Genomic DNA, 20,276 nt, shown 5'->3' with positions numbered 1-20,276 from the left:
TCCCTATGTGATTAGCTTGTGACATTAGGTTACTTAACTTCTTCATGCCTCAGTTTCCGCACCTCCAAATAGGAATAATAATGGCACCAACATCTTAGGACTGTAGTAAGGATCAAATGAGATAATCAGCCAGGCTCACCATTCAAAGGCCACACTGATTTACTACCTCATACACATAAAGCATAAGGGAGCATTTAGGACAAAAAACCTTTCCTCTTCATTACTGGAGAGAAGCAAGAAAAGAATCGTGTAACCCTTTGTAACAAAGGGATTATGTGACCCTTTAAAAAGTAAGAATAGAAGCCCTGGCTAGTGTGGCTCAGTGGATTGAGTGTCTGCAAATCAAAGGGTCACCAGTTCGATTCCCAGTCAGGGCACATGCCTGGTTTGTGGGCCAGGTTCCCAATAGGGGGCACATGAGAGGCAACCACACATTTATGTTTCCCTCCCTCTCTTTCTCTCTCCCTTCCCCTCTCTCTAGAAATAAATAAATAAATTTTTAGTAAGAATGAAGTCAGAAATATCCATCCAGGAATCTCCAGTGAAATACGAAGAATTGTGCTCCTGCCCAAAATCTGCAGTTTTCTGCTGGAGGTTTCAGGTACTATATCCCATCAGCTGAAGAGTGCTTATATCTAACTGTATGGCACTAATGTAGGGGCTGATGATATGCAGAATTACAAGTCGATCTACTTGTATTCTCTAGAGGCTAATATTTTAACTATGAGTAGACATCTTGGAGGAAGTGGTGGACAAAAGCTGAGGAAACCAGGAGATTTCTGGATTCAGAACTAAACTTTGGTGTAGGCCAGGCTTTATGTGATAGATCATAGATGCACAGACAGGTCCTCTCAGCAGGGCATAAGGTACAGACAAAGGTAGAAATACAGTGACTAATGGTTATACCAGTTGGTTGGTACAGAAGATTCTATAGGAAGGGAAGGAGTGGGAGACTCAGTGAGAGGTGTAGGTGGGGGCTGATCTTTTGAGGTAGCTTTTCTCTGGCTCAAGTCTTATTTCAAGTTTGGCACCTTTTGTAAACAGAAGTTTAAGACTTTGTCATAAGTAATTTTGGTAACATATAAGGAAACTTAGCTGGAAATTTACAAGGAAGTTTCGGCAATACACAAGGAAAATAACAATAATAATTAGTGGCTAGCACAAACTCTTAGGTAAGTGTGTTATTACACTCTACTTTGATTTTCCACCAACACACAGGTTTATTAAATGAAATAACTGAGTGTACAAAGTTATATGGGCCAAGTAGCATCTTGGAATATCAGACTATCTTTCAATCTGCCAAGTAAATGTTCTGGTCACGTTGTCACAGTTGGGAATGTTTATAGACTATCTGCTCTTCTGAAGCATATATATATATATATATATATATATATATATATATATATATATATATATATATATATATATATATATTTCAATGTGTTTGTTGATAACCAGTCAAGGATCCAGATTTTGGCTATACAGATGAATAATTAATTGTTTTACTCAAATGCACTAAAATTCACTCCTTAAAATATATTTTATACAAAAGCAATCTTTTTCAGTGTTTGCAGTATTAGCAACAGCATGGTGTTGTCTATTAAATTAAAACACAAAAGGGTCACCAAAATGTTTTAGCAAATATTTAATTGGAACAAAGTCTTCAGAGGATAAAAAAGAACAAATAAAGGTTTTGTGTGGCCAAGCTTACAACTGGCACTTTACAAATAAAGTGTAAATATCCCCAAAGCCTGTTCACTTGGTAGAAATGTCTTCTATCAATCAATAACTGCTATGTGAACCAGACCAGACACTTCAGAGAGCCATTCAAGCTTGTGGTGGGAGTCAGGTTGGAGGGTAAGGGTGAACTTAAAATCAATCAGCTCAATACTATCACCCTTTAAGTATTTAGGGTACTTGGGTCAAAAGAATTGTCATATGAGTATAGGGGGTAAACAGAGACAGAGGTGTATCTCTTCCTTTACAACCCCGCATAAGTACACAAATATGCTTTTCAATATACCTTTGCTTGTAGCTCTTGAATCATTATAGAGAAAGTGAAGTGGGGTCAAATTCCTTGTTTACAATGTCCACTGTAATTAAAATAAAGTGTTGTTTCACCTGGCATTATTCACATGCTACTCATGTTACAAGATGCCAAATAGGAAAAGGCAGGGGGTACCTTCAATCAACAATATCAGAATCAAACAGCTTTCCTGACCTAAGAGCCCCATAGCAACTCTAGTACAGAGCAATTAAAGAGTACAGGCCTTCTCTCCTTAGGATTTTAATCCTGGGAGTACCAACTCCTTGTCTGTTCCCATGCAGAGGTGGCAGCCAATCAAGGAATCAGTAAGTTGCGTTCTTTTTTCTATGCCTTTTGTAGCAGATACTGGAGAGTGACTCATTTATACTTACTCCAAACCCCTTTTAGCAGGTCTTCTTGTATTGCAAAGGTTAGAAAGCTAAAAAAAAAATCTTCCAGATTCCTTCACAGCTAAGGTTCCAGGTGTGATTTAGACTCCACCAGTCAGATTCATCCATAAGAGAACTGGCATGAGGAAGTAAAGTCTGTGAGGGACTTTACTCATTGTGTACAATGAGTTGGGGGCATTTGGTTCCTCTAAGAAGCTAGTGAAGGTACTTTCTACTCTGTAGCATCATAAGTTCTGAGTGCTAGGTGGCAGCAGGAGTGAAGTTTCTACAAGAAATGTCCTATGGTGTGCTTGGCAGTTGTGCTGGCCAAATAACATCCAAACCAGAATCTCTGCCCCTCCCAGGGATTCAGTAAACTACCTATATCAGTTATTCATGGCCACAATGATGAATAACAAACCCAAAATTTCAGTGACCTACAAAAATAAGAATTTATTTAGCTCATGAATCTGCAGGGTTCAGATGGGCTGGGCTTGCTCGTGTATCAGTGGTCAGTTGCAACTGAACTTGTCCACGGGTCTGGGAGTCAACTGGCTGTGACCCAATCTATGATAATTTCAATTGGAACAAATGGAATGACTTGGTTCTGCATCACAGATCTCTCATCCTCCAACAGGCTAGCTTTCCATGCTCTTTTGCCGTTGCCAGTGGAGCAGGAACAAAGTATAAATGTGCAAATGCCTTTCAAATCTCTACTATGGCACAAAGATGCACCATATCTACTAACACATTTTTGGTCAGAGGAAATCACATAGTCAACCTTAAAATCAAGAGACATAGGAATATTGTCCTTTAGTGAGAAAAACTACAAAGTCACATGTCCAAGAGGCATGGGTAGAGGTGGGAAGAACTGGCAACAAAAACACCCAACCACTGAATATCTCCAAACAAATACTTCCGCTTAAAATAGTCAGAAGAGATTTTCGTTGTTTTCAATTATGAAACCTGACCAATACAGCCACAATGCTTGATAATCAAAGGTTAAAATACACAAGTGTGGAAAAACACCAGAACAAAACCTTGAAAAAACAAATTGTTTTCCAAGCAAATATAGTGATTGAGTTAAGAAATCTATGATTCATCTAACCATGTTTGGTTTGCTCCTGTTCTCCCCTTTCTTATTTCTCTTTTGTTACCCTGCTTTGCCTCTCTTGAGCTTTTTCTTTAGAGTCTAAAGAAACAGAATGTTAGATATATACATTGAACATTCCTGGAAAAATATCAGTAACACTTAACATGGAATATCTATGAAGAGGGATACAAAAGTACAGGATGGAAAGTAGTTCTGATTTTCACTGGGTGCTCTTTGATGATTGAATTTTTACCATGTTACTGAACTATTCTTTTGGGGAGAAATTATACAAAATATTTAACAAAAAAATGAAAATATAGACAGACAAAAAGTGAAACAAAATACATATGTAACCATTGGTTTTACTCTTTTCTTATGTTTAGAAACTGTAGGACTAGCCATAGTTGTACAGAGAAAGTCATGCCACTAGCTATAAATTAGGTTGGGATTATTTGATTAAAAATTCATTTTCATGAGTACATACAGCTATAAATAAACTATTGAATAAATAAGTAACTGGAAGGGAAGAGACAATTTTCCTGTGCAAGAGAATTCCAAATAATTTACATAGACACTCCACCCTCAAGAAAATGAAGCATAACTCCCCACATTTTAAATGTGAGCTGCACATAGTGACTTCATTCTGAAGAGGGCGGTATGTAATGTAAAAGGTAGAAAAGAGTAACTGTGCAATGGAGAAACCTGACAAACACTAACTCAGCCAGGTGATCAAAGGTCAACATCAACAGTCAACAGTTGTATGTCATGTTGATAATACATACCCTTTATGTGATGTGGTGAGAATGGCACTCACCTCTGTGGTCTTCATCCCAACATTGCATAACCCCTGTCTATCCATGAGAAAAATACCAAACAACCCCAGTTGAGGGGCATTCTATTAAACACCTGACCAGTACCAGTCAAAACTGTCAGGATCTTCATAAATGAGGAGAAGTCTGAGAAATTGTCACAGTCAAGAGGAGGATAAGGAGACACAATGACAAAATATAATGTGGATTTCTGGCTGGGATTTTGGAAGTGAAAATGGACATTAGGTAAAAATTAAGGAAATCTGAATAAAATATGGACTTTAGTTAATGCTAATGCATCATATTGGTTCATTAAATGTAACAAATGCACCATGCTATAGTATAGCTATATGGGAACTCTCCATACTATCTTCACAATTTTTCTGTAAATCAAAATTGTTCTAAAATTTTTTATTAAAAATTCATTATTAATTCTAGAAAAATACTTAAAATAATAAACCCATCAATGAATCAATAAATCAGTAGGTAGGATAAAAATGACACTAAGTACTAATTGGACACGTACAAACAGAAATTTCAAAGAGTACCCAGGTGTGTGTAGCTCAGAGAACCAACATTAAAAGGTCTATAGCTCACGCCCTGGCTGGTGTGGCTCAGTGAATTGAGTGCTGGCCTGTGAACCAAAGGGTCACTTTTGATTACCAGTCAGGGACCATGCCTGGGTTACGGGCCAAGTCCTGGGTGGCGGGTGCGCAAGAGGCAATGACACATTGATTTTCTTTCCCTCTCTTTCTCCTTCCCTTCCCTTCTCTCTAAAACTAAATAAATAAAATACTTTTTAAAAGTCTATACCTTACAAATGAGCCCATTTGAAGGGGGTTATGGTATAATATCAGTTTCACTATACATTTGAGCAGCACTTGAATGTAGGAAGCAATAAAAAATACTGCTTTTTCCTTATGCTTTAAGACTGGGCAATCTCTGAGAATAAGTGTTTTTACTGGTAAGTTAGGAGGAGTGCATGTGTTCTTCTCACTGTAATTCACCACAGAGGAACAGCCTCAAAGGAAAGGACACTCAGAAAGCCAAAACCCACCTTGCATTCTTGTGTAGCAGTTATTAGAGCGTTATTCAAAGGTGGAAAGCTCTTAGTGTGGAGAATAGAATGGAGACGCTTGACTGATAAATATCAAGGTAAGACCAAAGCCACACTTGTCTACAGGGCATTGAAGGGTAAAGTCCTCTCAAAGAGAAGGTCTATGAGGTCAGAATGGGAATTGGGATGTATTCCTCAGCATCCCATGAAGGATTTGGCTTAAGTGCTTTTTTTTTGTGGACTATGGGTTAGACAATACTAGGTATTCACTTAAAAATTATGTCCTTAAATCCATTATAATTTTCTTTGTTTTGCTTAGAGCAAACTTCTTGGTGTGCATTCCACACACCCCAAGGGTAGATGAATTTAGAGGGTCCATGAACTTGGATGAGAAAAAATGATATCTTTATATTCACTAATCTCTAACTGAAATTTACTACTTCCTTCAAATATTAATGTAGGCAACAAATCACAATAGTATTAGCACCTGTGACTTTGTCACCAATAGAAATCACAAGTGTTTTTCTTGTTCATTATACTTACTGCAAATATTGTGAAATATCCTTAAAGCTCATTACTACTCTAAAATTTGTATAGTCAAAAAAAAGTTGTGTAGTCATTAGTGACACACCTAGGTAGGCCTAGGAGGAATGGAAAATCACCAGGCGGGAAAACTGTACCATGGGAAACTGTAGCCTGGGAAAATGCCTGCCTGGGACACTGCCTGCCGACCCTACCCAGGACAGACAGATGCCCGGCTAAGACTGGGGTCTGGGGTCAGCCTATCTGGCATAACAGATGAAGCTTTAACTTGAGCCTGACACGATGTATCAAGAACAATGGTCAGCAGAAATGGCACCCAGCAACCAGCTCTAGCCAATGAGACTCTGACACCCCAACCAATTATCCTTCGCTGGTTTTTGCCCTTAAAAACCCTGCCCTAAGAACAACCGAGCAAGTCTTAACCTCCCTTTGTTGGCTCCACTTTTCCCTCTTATTCCCTGCTAATAAACCCTGCTCCTTAGCTCACTGCGTCTGTCTGATTTCTTGAGTGACTCCGACCTAACAATTAGACCCGCCACTAGATCTTGCTGTTTAATAAGTTAATAAAGAAGTACCTATATTACTATATCATAAATTTGTTGTTTTTAATATTCTGATAATTGGATTTCAATATAATTTGTTTCCTTTGTGATCCAGTGTGTTTGATTTCATACATTTAAATCACTATTCTGACAAGGAGGCCATAGGCTTCCTATCAGATTATCTGTGGCACAAAAATATTTTAAAGGTTATAAACTTTGGCCTTTTCAGGGGAGAATGGTAAGGGTTTACAGGAACAAATATAAAGGACACATGGACAAACACTAGGGGGGTTGGTAATGGAAGGGAAGTGGGGAGGGATGGGTGAGTGGGCTGGAATGGGAGTAAAAGGCAGAAAACTGCACTTGAACAATGATTAAAAAAAACAACTTTGGCCTAAAATTTAAAATCTAGTACAATTTTACAGCTTTGAGTGGTAGCATTGCCAGGAAAGCAAGGAGTAGGTTTGAACTATAAAGAAAAATGTAAAATGAATAGCGTCACCACTCTTTACCATCATACCACCTCCCAACACATGCATTTGCACACATGTGAGCACACATATACATACACACACAGAGCATAGAAACAAGCAGGATTGTAGCCCATGAGTGCTGTGCTGAGACCAGCAGTAAAATGGCACAATAGTATTAGCCGTAGGGCTGTACATGGCAGAGGAGTCTCAGGACATACAGGAACCACAGGCAAGTAGACACTGGAGCAGAGAAGACACAACCAACTGTTCTTCTAAATAGTCTAAAGATGTGACCTTTAAGAGCCATAGAGGAAAGTGAATCTTGTACCCTGCCATTATCATTGATTATAATACATGTGGGAACACAAAGGGAAAAAATATAAGGCATGATAAACACTGACTCAGAAAGCCATTAGTTCAGAGGGATAGAGTAGACTTTTAACGAAGCCATGTTCTGTTAACACAGAATCTTTGTTGGTGGTTTCATTTTTTATCATTGTTATATAATATCTGATATTACATATATGAAAGAATCTATATTTCATTTATATAAGTGATAAAGAGTAATAATAAAAATGAGCCTTGATGACCCAACCACCCAATTCAAAAGCTGGAACATAATGCCAGTGCATCTATTATACAGGGGTGTGTGGCAAAAGTAGGTTTACAGTTGTGAGTACATGAAACAGTTTATTCTTGTATTATTATTTATTAATTATTATATTCTTGTCCATACAAACAACTGTAAACCTACTTTTACCTCACCCTTTGTGCTCCTACCTTATCCTATCCCTGTCTCCCCATCAGAGGAAAGAACTGGCCTGACTTTTTAGTTTACCTTGCTGTATAGTTTATCACATATGTAATATTCTTTGCAATATATTGTTTAGTTTTAAGCTTATAAAAATTATGCCCAACTGCATGAAGTCTTTGATGACTTAGGTCTTCATTCAGTATTTTGTTTCTAATATAGTCTATGTTCTTGCATATAACAGTGGTTAATTCACTATATTCTACTGTTAAATAAATATCACATTTTTAAATTTATCTACTTCCCCATCAATGAACAATTAGGTTATTCCAGTATTTTTGTACTATGACCCATGATGCAAAGGACATTGCTAAGGAGAGTTCCTGGTTCACATGCAGAAGAATTTCTCTAGGGGTTACACCTAGAAACAAAATTGCTGGGTCATAAGGTACATATATCAATTTCACAAGGTAGTGCCAAGTTTTACTTTTCAAGATGATTTTTACCAAATTTGCACTCCTATCAACAAGTTGTATCAATTTCTATTGATCAGCATCCATACTGATGCTTTATACTATCAAATTCCATAATGTATTGTCATCTTTGTACACCACAGATAGTGCTTCACTATATAAAGTGCATAAAAGTCACCAAGTGCCAAAGTTTTATAAATACAGCTTAATTCAAGGTTATACAAGGTCTTAACCTGAGTCCTCCCTGAAATGCAGAGCCTGAGACAAAGGTTTGCATGCAAGTAGTTATGTTTTTTTGTGTGTGTGTGTGAGGAGACTAATTCTAGGGAATAGAAGTAGGGAATTGAGGAAAGAGAACAGAAAAAGAGAGGAAATAAATACAGAGTGTATTTTTGACTTGGCTACAACTATAGGAAACTGGGGCTTAATCAGGCTTAGACCTTCTGAGAACCTCTTAGAAGCAAACAATACTAAAATACACTTCAGAATTATCTGGCCAAATATGGAAGAAGGGAACTTTTATCCCTGGCTCCCATCCCACATCAGTCAAGGGTTGACTCTGGCTTTTAACTCCCTCACATTCCATACTACATGTATGTGGGTGCCAGCGGGGTTCCAACAGGCCTCTGTACTGAAACATCAAAGAAGTCCTGGGGTGAGAAATGAAACATTCACTGTGAGGCTAAAGCGAGGAGCTATCTGCTTACACCCACATGAAACTGATTACTGGATAGATTCCTTGACTAAAAGGTGATCTGAAAGGATGTACAGTATGGCAGAATATATGCCCAATACACATAGCTAATAAGTGGCAGAGATGGAACTGAAGCATCTATAGCTGTCACAATCCAAATATAAGGTACTTGGCACATAGTGTGTAAATACTGTCCACTGCCTACACAACAGCCATCCTTACCTTTCTTCTCTGCTAAGAGAACACTAATATGTTGAGGAAGCAGCAAAGATCCCTGGAATGGAACTAGCACAGTAGCTCCATGTGCCATCACACACCCAGATCCCTTCTTCTACCTTTCTGTTTGAACAAATTCAGTGCTAGTGTATATACAAGAGTTCACTGTGGCCATCATGCTTTCATTCCAGGCTAGCAGCTAAAGGAAACAGGAGGTATAAAAGGGACCTCCTCCCAGCCAAATCAACTCTCTTTAGGCACACATCCTAGAAGTCCCACATAACACAATAATTATCTCTCACTGGCAGAACTCAGTCATAGGATCATACCGTGGTGCAAGAGATGCTGGGTAACAGACACTGATGAATTGCCACCAGGAATGAAACTTGATTTAGTCACTAAGGAAAAAGATGAGAAAGGATATTGGGTGGCAACTGGAAGTCTCTGCCAAAGCAGTCATTTGATTTGGCCAAGATTTTAATCTGTAACTCAGTCTTCCTATTTGTAAAATGGAAATAAAAGTACTACCTCACAAAGTTGTTATAAGGACTAAATGAAATCGTGTAAATAAAACTGCACAGTGCCTGGAATGCAGAAAATGATTAATAAACACTATTTGCTATTAATTCACTTTGTTGAATCATCATCACCAGGCCTGGCATTGAACAGTACAACCTCTGTGTCTTATCAATGTCTGCATTTATCAGGCTTGAAGGTACTGGATGCTGACTCATACTAACAACACTCCTAAAAGATTAAAGCCAGAGTGGTGGCTTAGTAATTAATTCACAATGACAAATAGAACTTTCAGGCAGACCAGGCAGCCTAACCAGGCTATTTTTTTCATGAAGGGAATGAACATGGGGAATCATGGGCTGATTGCTGAACATGAAATCAGAAAAAGCAATTCATTACATAATTCAAATGTTTAATGGCATTGGGCTCTAACAACGTATTGCATTCATCTCCACAACTGAGTTTGTCTAATGTGGTGGATCAGGTGATCAGGCTGGAAATATGACAGGTAATCTGTCCCCTGGATAGTGCTGGGAAGCACACTACCAATCGCAGGAAATGTTCACTAGGAATGTGGAAAATGTGTGAAAGCCTTGAGGATGATCTCAAAACACTTATGGCATTGACAAATACATTCTGAATAGAGACGCTATACACCTGGCATAAGTTTGGAAAAGGCATAAGTAAGGGAAATAATTGAACAAGACTCATTCTTCTGGTAACAGCTCCAGAGTAAATGGGACAACAAGAAACCTGCTTTTATCTTTGCTTAAAAAATGTATTGGATTACAGAATGAATCTATTTTTGAAGTTTAAAACAAATATTTTAGTTGCTTTATATAAAGACATAATAGAGAACATTAATAAAAATTTAAAATGACATAAAATGTTTTAAATTGAGCCAACAGCAAAATATGATGCATATATACATGGGTATGTGTATAAAATCTCAGTTGTCACTTAATGTACAAAGATAATTAACTTTTTATTATCTAGACTGACCATATACCTTCTGTTGGCATAGTTTTTCTCTAAACAAGGTACAATAAAAAGGAGAAAGGCCATGTGGTATAAAGGAAGTAGTGTTAAGCTTTGGCATCAAAGATACTTTTGAGTCTTGGCTTCACCTCTTATAAGTAATGTGATCTGAAAAACGTATTTAACATCTCTGAACTTCCTTTTTTCCTCTGTGATAGATTACAAAAAACGGCTCTGATTCTTTACCTCTCCTTACATCCATGTCTTTTGTCTTATAACTTTGTAGAGCCCTCCCACTCTGACTCTGGGCATGACCAGATGTCTTGCATTGTCCAACAGAATAAAATGGAAGTGATGATATGGCAGTTACAAACCTAGGCCTCAAGACGGCTGTGAATTTCCATTTGTTCTCTCTTGCACCTCTGCTACTGCCTTGAGAACAATACTGGGTAGCCTGCTGGAGGATGAGGAACATATGAAACAGAGTCTATGCATACCAGTTACTCCAGTAAAGGTTTGCCTAGAACAGTCAATATGCAGGTACCCCCAAGATATGGGAGCAATCCCAGCCAAGGTCAGCAAAGCACACTATCCACCCCAGAGTTGACCCTAGACACATAAGCAATAAATGTGCATTGTCATATGCTACTGGGATTTTTGTGGGTGGTTGTTATGCAGCATTATTACAGCAATACCTAACTGACACACACACTCTTGACATCAATTTATTACAAGGATTAAATGAAATACTTTAGGTTTAGTGACCAGCATACCAAACTCAACTCAAAAAACTACTCTTGTTATTATTGATAGACTTCTGCTGTACACAATACCACCACATTCTTGAGGTGATACCTAGGTCACTAGCTTAAAGTTTTGGATGATTCTAAACCATTTAGTCTCACATTTACAGAATCTCTTGTTTTATTCCCCCAAGTGAATAATCACATCTATAGAATGTGAATTTTACTGATTTAACTCTCAAATAGCAGGCCAACTATTTTCCCATCTCCAGTTATTCTGGAGGGGATATTATTCAACATAGTTCACTATTTGACTGATATAGAAATAAAATGATTAAATTAGAAGTAATTTAATGTATTTTGAGAAATTTTCAGCATCCCTTGAGATTAGACAATCTCTGAAATAGTTAATTCTTAAAAAAATCACATATGGGAAGCAAGCGACTAGTGTCATGAAATCATCATTTTTGTTTTCATTGTTTTTATTTTTTTTCACATTTTTTATTGTTGTTCAAGTACAGTTATCTCCATTCCCCCCCATTCCCTCCCAACCCCAGCCATCCCCACTTCCCACCCTTGATCCTACTCTTTTTGGTTTTGACCATTTCTCCTTTATACATGTTCCTGAAATCATCTTTGAGTTGGTGTAAGAGCAAGCTGCAATTTAGCTCTGTGATTAAAGAGGAATCATGAACAGAGACAAATGGGCTGACGTGTAGGCTCCATATTCATTCACCTCAATTGGTGTAAGAGATTAAAAGACCTCAATGAAGCATTTTCTCTCATTTCCTCAGGCTTTGTCTTATGAGCAGAAAAAGTAATTAAGCTTTGCAGAAGAAAAAGTACAACATAACCAGCAATTATGATAGCAAATATGGCTGATAAACTTCATATACAGTGATATATGTAATGAACTAGTCTCACACAATACCATAAAGTCTCAAAATGTCAAAGATATATGTTTCACAAAGTACGTGGTTCACAAAGCATCATCACTAGACCAATAGCATCACCATCACCTGGGGACTTGTTAGAAAGGCAAATTCTTAAGCCCTACCTCAAACCCACTGAATCAGAAATTCTGAGGCCAGGACCCAGCAATCTGGTTTTAACAAGTTCTCCACATGATTCAAATGCCTGCTAGAGCTTCAGAACCACTGATCTAGACAGAGCCATGTAACTTAAAATATTATCTATGGATAAGCAGCACTGGCGTTTGCTAGAACTGCAGTTTCCGGGAATTTGTTAGAATTGCAGAATCTTGGCCTCATACTGACTGAATAGGAATCTGAATTATAAAAAGGTCTTCAGGTGACTTGTATGCACATTAAAGTTTGAGAAGTGCTGTATTTGTCCAGTAGTTCCTGTTATTGGCTGAATTGTGTCCCGTTCCCAAATTCACATGATGAAACTCTAACCCTTAGTATTGTATTTCAGAACTTGACTATATTTGGAGACAGGGCCTTTAAAATGGTTATGTTATGGCAAAATTAGGTCATGTGACTGAGCCCTAATCCAATATGGCTGGTGTCTGGAGCAATCCCAGCCAAGGTCAGCAAAGCACACTATCCACCCCAGAGTTGACCCTAGACACATAAGCAATAAATGTGCATTGTCATATGCTAGGACACTGACATGCACAGAGGAAAGATTAGGACACTGACATGCACAGAGGAAAGATCATGTGAAAACAGCAAGAAGGCAACCATGTACAAGCCAAGGAGAGAGTCCTCAGAATAAGCCAATCCTGCCAACACCTTGGTCTTGGAATTGTAGCATCAAGAACTATGAGAAAATAGATTTTTGTTAATTGAATCACCTAGCCTGTGGTACTTTGTTATGACAGCCCAAGCAACGTAGAACAGTTCCCAAACTCAGGTGCATATTGGAATCATCTGGGGAATTTAAAAAGTCCTGATACCTGGGTCCCATTCCCAGACGTTCCAACTTAAGTAGTCTGGGTATCAGCCCACAAATGTAGACTTTTTTCTTTTTTGTTGTTGTTGAAGTACAGTTGTCCCATTCCTCCCCCCCAGCCATCCCCACCTCCCATCCTTGATCCTACCCCCCTAAATGTACATTTTTTAAAAGTGTTCCAGTTAGTTAAGTGCAGCAAAATTTGAGAACCACTGATAGTCTAGTTCAGGGGTGTCAAACTCATTTTTCACCAGGGGTCACATCAACCTCTCTGTTGCCTTCAAAGGGCTGAATGTAATTTTAGGACTGTATAGTGACCAGAGGGGAGAGAAGAGGGAATTTCAGGGGGGAATGGGTAGGGTTTACAGGAACAAATTTGGAGGACACATGGACAAAAACTAGGGGTGGGGGGTAATGGGGGGGGGGAAAAGGGGAGGGTTGGGTGGGTGGGCTGGAATGGGAGTAAGTGGGAGAAAACTGTACTTGAACAATGATTAAAATAAAATTTTTAAAAAATTATAAAAAAGGGGGATAGTAATACAAATTATTTTAAAGCATTTTCTGGACACTTAGAGGAGACAATGTTTTTAAAATGCTTACTATGGTTCCTCACTTCCTACGTATGCTCTATAAATATTGTCTACAGTTAACTGTAAAATAAAATAAAATAGGCCAAAAAATTTTTAGGAATGTATAAATGTAACTACTCCTTAACTAGGGGCAAGGAGCTCAGCGCTGCTGCTGGGTAGAAGGTGCCAGGCTGGATAAAACAAGGTGGAGAGCCGGATTCGGCCCACGGGCCTTGTGTTTGCCACCTGTGATCTAGTTCATTCTTCCAACTGGTGAGAAATATAAGGCTCAGGGTCCTGCAATTGTTAAATTTCAATCTCTTGATACTCGCTTAGCTGATCTCCCATCATTATGTCCCCAAATATTCTGCAATAAATAGTTCAAGACTCCTTCCTATTCGGAAGGAAAGTCAAGGATCAAAGCTGGCAGTAATATATGCTGTCTTCATTTCATACATCAACTGATTTTTATGTGTGTGCCCTAGAGTACTAGGGATCGTGTTGAACATTTTTTTTTTTGCAATACATCTTCCACAGTGCAGGTATAGAGAAAGCCCCCAAAGAAAATCTGTTGACCTAAATTGTCAGCACTCACTACCTCTCCCTCCTGTTAAGTTGCCCCCACCCCAGACTCCTAGGATCCAAATTTAAAGTATCTAACATTGTGTAAAACAGCATTTCAGGGCATACTTGCCAAACCACTAATTAGTTTTTTCTTGCTAACTCTTTTTCACTAGTTCCTATAAAGTTGTGAAGCTCCCAAATACAATACAGGCATGCCTCAGTTTAATTGTGCTTCACAGATGTTGCAATTTTACAAAGGAAACACTCTCCATCAGCTAAATGATTGTGGCTCTCTTTATTGTGGTACTTGCCTTATTGTGGTGGTCTGGAACTGAACCTGCAATATCTCTGAGGTATGCCTGTAGTCTGCTCACAGAATAACTACTCACTGAATGTTTATTCTGTTCTAAGAACTGGAGGATCTGACCCATATTTAATACAATGGAAACCATGAACTGTACACATACATATATTTTTTTCTACCTGCAGTCTATGAAGTTAACACACTCTACAAAAATGATTATTTATCAGTCTTAAAATACCATACACCTTGTGGGGGGAACCCTTTTCTAAATATGCTTTTGCTACATTGATTAATATTTAATTTTTTACTTGGACCAATCATTAATACAGTCACTGGTTAAAACAGATCCATTCTCATGACAGTCTAGCAGACTTGCTGGTTAGCTCCCCAAAGCCATCCCCAACCCCTTTCTCCCTGGCCTCCTTTCTACTATGGAAGCTGAAAAGCCTGACATTTTCCCAACCTCCCTTGCCACTAAGGATTGCTATATGGTCTGGCTCTGGCCAATGAGATACAGGGAGATTCTTTTGGGGAACTGGAGAAAAGATATTCTCTGATAAAAATTGTATGAGGAAAAATATTCTATCCTTTTTTGACCCATCTCTTGTCTTTGAACATGGGATAAGAATGTAATGTCTGGTACTATCAGAACCATCTTGTAACTATGAGGGTAAGTCACTGACCCAGAACCCTGATATATTGGGCCACTGAACCAATCCAGTGCTCACCTGCTGACAGGCTTCTCTATTTCTTAAAGTCACCTTTAGTTGGCTTTTCTGTTACATGCAGCAAAAAATGTCACAATTAATATAGAGATATTTTCCATATTTGTCAAACTCATTTATTTAAAACACAGTGTAGCCCTGGCTGGTGTGGCTCAGTGAATTGAGTGCCGGCCTGCAAACCAAAGGGTTGCAGGTTCAATTCCCAATCTAGAGCACATGCCTGGGTTGTTGGCCAGGTCCCCAGTAAGGGGCGCACAAGGAGCAACAACAAATTGATGTTTCTCTCCCTCTCTTTCTCTATCCCTTCCCCTCTCAAAAAATAAATCAGTAAAATCTTTTTAAAGAGAAGCAACCTTTAAGATATAAAAAATAAAGCACTGTGTAATCTGAGAATGCACACTGTGAGTGAAGAAAAAGCATGCCCAGGTGGTGGTCAAGAAATGGTCAACCCAATCTGAACTGAGTTCATTCATTCATTCATCAGACCACCACTTTACTAGGCTCCAGGGATACAAGATGAGTTAGACATTACCTCTGCCTTCCAAAAAAAAACAAAAAACAAAAAACAAAAAAACAAAAGAAAAACAACAACCTACTATCTTGAGTGAGACTGATATGTAAAACAAGAGTCATGAAATGGCAAGTGCCAAGATATGCAGAGGAGAGGCATCATCTTATTACAGAGGTGTGAAACCTATTCAGTTTAGGGTGCTCCCTAGGAAAAGATTTGGAAAAGAGAATCATCAAAACTTCCACTCAAATCTAAAAAGTTATTCCTGTGACCTTACTAAACATATAAGGTTTTATTAAATTTCTTCCCAGGGTGGAAGGAGGTTTTTTCTATAAACAAAAGCTATAAACCAAATAACAATTCAGTAAAGAGAAACTCATGATACGTGCAACTCAATCAACTGCCAGAAAAGCTTCCCCCACCTATCTTCCTCTCTCCCACCAAGCCAGATAAAGCCCTGGCTTGGTGGGAGGAGGAGATTTTCCTCCCATATTAGCAGTATTGTTTGTCTAGAGCAAAAGAATTCTGTGCTGTGAATTAAGACCACCTGTTAACATTGCAGCAAACCAAACAATTTTGATGGTAAAGCAATCAGTCATCAACATCAGCCACAAACACATGCATTCTAGGAGCAACTCTCCTCTGCTATTTTAAGCAAAAACAACAGCAATAATTAGTATCTATTTAACAGTATCCATTTAACAGAAACACTTGTGCTTCTTAATGATAGATAAAGGGAACTCACCCTTCCCTCACTGATTTTTCTAAGGCAGATAGTGAAAGTGCCCCCCCACACACACACTGGTGGAGGGAAAGAAAAACTAACATGTAGCTTTGCATTGTTAAATCCTTATAAGAAATAGAGTAGGTACTCATTGATTTTCTTGCAAGGGAAATAATAGGTTTGGAAGCATCTCTGCAAATAGAGAAAATAAGACTAGCAGTAGTCTCTTAAAATTTTCACGGAATACAATACATTAAAAATAAAATTTCCAATAAAGCCCCATCAACATCATCATGACATTCACATTAATTGTGCCTCCGGAACATTGTGATTCAGTCAATAGTAATGTGATTGATATGCAGCTCTGGTTACGTCCTGGGCTGGGGAGGAATGTTCCAAGATCCCAACTCAGGCTTCAGTGAAACATCTACCTTGCTGATAATGAAGACACCACCCTGGCAAAGGGTTCCAGCCCAGCCCTCTAGCTTTCTCCCCACCCCACCCCCACCCTCTAAGAATAACCCAGGAAGAAAGTGGGGGAGGAGGGAAACACACCAAACAAATCAAACATTCCTAGCCCCATTAACGCTGCATCGGGACATTTGAAGGTACCTGGGAAATTAAGAATATGGCCTCAGAGTTTGGCTTGTTTGGGGATTGAGCATGAATTTGACATTCTCTGTTGCGTTTTAAAAATCTAACTTTCGGTCTCCAATGGAGAGAAAAGGAAGGAAGCAAAGGCTGAAAGAGACACAGACTGGCAGACCGCCTCTCCCCATTCACCCAAGCATGAGGAATCAAAAGACGAGAAACTTACCTAGACGGAAAGGCAGCAGATCTAGCCTCCGGAGGGGGCCAGTATTCGTGGGTGAGTTGCTGAACCTGGAGATGAAATGTGGACCCCGGGCGGGAGGCGAAGTCCCGCTCCTAACCCAAGGGAGCACGTTGACTCACGCGCTCCGTGCCCGCCTCTCTCGCTGTGTGCCCCTTTCCTGTCCCCGCACCACCCCGCCCTGAGCAGGTACCTGGGCTTCGCGCTGGGAGGCAGTCTCCAGCCGCCCTTATCTAGGGGGTTTTCTGCCTGATGTTCCCAGGCGGCGGCGCCAGAGCCCACCTAGTCAAAGCCAAGCCAAGAACAGCCTGCCTCTCCAGACAACCGCTGGCCACTGCAGGACCATTGCCTCCATCATAGACATCCCTTCTCTTGCCCCCCTCACCCTAGGACCCACTGCCCCTGGGCTGCCCATCTGAGCTCAACACACCTTCCATGTGCCATCTGGACACAGCATCACCAAGACCCTCCCTCAGGCTGTACCAGCCACTCCAGGATGGTCAGTCCCTGAACCACCACCCTCCATCTCCCTCTTTCCTTGGTGTCAGAACCCAGCCCAGAGACAGGCGCAGGTGGCTCCTCAAGATGGCAGATGTATTTGTTTCCCTTTGGTTTTCCTAGGGCGCTTACCTTACAGGGACTCCTTGCCTCCTGGGCTACCCACAAGACACACTTCCCACCTGCCAACTGGAGGCAATGCTGAGACCCTCCTATAATTGGTGTTTATGCCTGGTGTTCCCCTACTCCCCACCACAGCCAATGCACAAATTACTCTCAGCTGCTCAGAGTCCCCTTCCTTGCAGAGGACTATGAACCTCTCCCTTCTCAGATCCTCCGGAGTCCTGGAAAAGTGTGGTGGGGACAACCTCCTATTTTGACTGGAGATGGGAAGAACAGTCAAGGCCCCACCCAAACTTTATTGGGACAGCCAAGGTGCTATAGAGTTCGAGGACATCTAGAAGACATACTATCTCCAGCAAATAAGGATTGGGAGTTCTGCACTGGGGACTGAAATATTTTTCTGGTAGAGGTTATCTTGGTCTGCTGAAGAGATAGATAGGGGTGATGATATGATGGTTCTGCTTCCATCATATCAAAAATGGCAGGAAGAGCATATAGAATAAGAATCCCATTAGTCTTGGCAAAAATGAAGGATTATGGAGTTCAGAGAGAAAGAAACAAGAATCAGGAGGGAGTGGAACATTTTCCCATCTTGAAGACAGCATACTTAAGCTGCCATACTTCCTACAACTCAGCTAAGAAATGAAAGGTTACTGCCTATTCAGAGACCTGGGTGATCTTCTCCTACCCCCACCAACACACACTCCTCATCATCTCATTGTTTTTTTATGACCATTATAAACCTAGATCTCCCCCAGGATGGACAGGGACTATGACATTCATCTCAATGTCCCAGTAAGCCAGCACAGAACCTAATACCCAGTGGAAAATTAGTCATTTGTGAAAACTATAAGACCTAAATCTAGGACCTTTCTACCCCTGTCTTCCATTTCCACCTCTATGTTTTCCATCTGTTTCCATTTAGTTTTGATCCTTATCTATACCTACTTCCCTAAATAACATCATTCCTCAGTTTCTCTACCTCTACTCTCTAAGTCTATAACATCATGTTTCTTTTCCAACTTATTTCTTTTATTTTTCTAAAATCTCCCCTACTCTGCATTTTCTGTTGCTATCTTATTTTCAAGTTTAATCTCAATGAACTGCTTTTGCTGCTTTTTGTTTTAATCTGCTGGGTACTTGGATCAAAATTCTTACATATCAAAAACCCTACATTCTCCAGAATGTGTGTGTGTCCATTTGTGTGTATACAAGAAAATGTGTCTTTTCATACAAGGTTATTGACCATAAGCCATAAATATTACTAGAATCATATTTCCATTCATTCAACTTACATTAACAGTGTGCCTACTATTTACTAGGCATTGTGTTAGATCCTGAGTTTATAAAGATGAATACAGAAAAGTCACTACCATTAAGAACATACCAAGAGATGGGGGAAGGAGAAGAACAGACAGTAAACAAAGTCTTACAACAATGCTGTTGTAGGGAAATATACAAGGTGCTATGGGAATGAGAAGGGAGTGCACAGCACTCCATGGAGGAGGTGGGGATGGTCGTGAAACATTTCACCACAAAATAACTATTGAATTGAATATTAGAAACAGACAGTTTCCAGGAAAATATAATGGGAGAAATACACAGAACATGAATAATTTACTTCGTATACTTAATGTGTGTCTCTTCTCTCTTGTGATGGCATCAGTCTTTAGGCAGAGTGTCTAAGACAGCTCTAGAATTAAGAGAGTTCTCCTTTCTGATAGCTCCAGCAAAGCTCTAGGATTTGGCTCTGCTTGGATCATAGGTCCATTCCTGAAACAATCACCATAACCAGATAAGTAATATATTCTGATTGGCTATCCTGAGTCATGTGCCAATCCCTGTTTGTTTGTTCTGGGGGGATGTGGTTGAAAGATTGATAGTCTTGCCTGATGAAGCAAGTATAGTTCCTAAAGGAGAAGACAAAAAGGACAAAAGTAACATGTCAATTACATTTATGGAACCGTTTCCCTAAAAAATATCTCATTTGGCAAAATAACACACCAAAATTAACAGGGCTTATATAAAAAATAGATTTGAGGGCATATTACTCAAAAGTTATGCAACTTCATTAGCAGAGACTTAACAGAATATTTCAGGCAATAATGTGGCTAGTTCAAACACATGGCTTGGTATGACTACAGGCTTGTCTCAGGGTATATTAAAACACAAGAAACCAATAGAAAGAAAACTCTAGCTTAATAGA

General features: G+C 39.4%; 1 protein-coding gene across 6 annotated transcripts in view; it reads right to left on the bottom strand.

The window, feature by feature from the left end:
• The window catches only part of SYTL5 (synaptotagmin like 5), a 212,491-nt gene extending 194,883 nt beyond the window's left edge, over positions 1–17,608 (bottom strand). For all 6 annotated transcript variants that reach the window (XM_045860676.1, XM_045860674.1, XM_045860673.1 and 3 more), the window contains exon 1: positions 17,435–17,608. The gene's annotated coding sequence lies outside the window, so the exon portion shown is untranslated. The remainder of the gene's footprint in view (positions 1–17,434) is intronic.
• Positions 17,609–20,276: the final 2,668 nt, after the last annotated feature.

Source organism: Phyllostomus hastatus, unplaced genomic scaffold (genome assembly GCF_019186645.2).
Source record: "Phyllostomus hastatus isolate PE091 unplaced genomic scaffold, TTU_PhHast_1.1 phas_scaffold_200, whole genome shotgun sequence".
NCBI lineage: Eukaryota > Metazoa > Chordata > Mammalia > Chiroptera > Phyllostomidae > Phyllostomus > Phyllostomus hastatus.
Note: the sequence above shows the minus strand (reverse complement) of the source record. Positions and strands in the feature narration are given on the sequence as shown.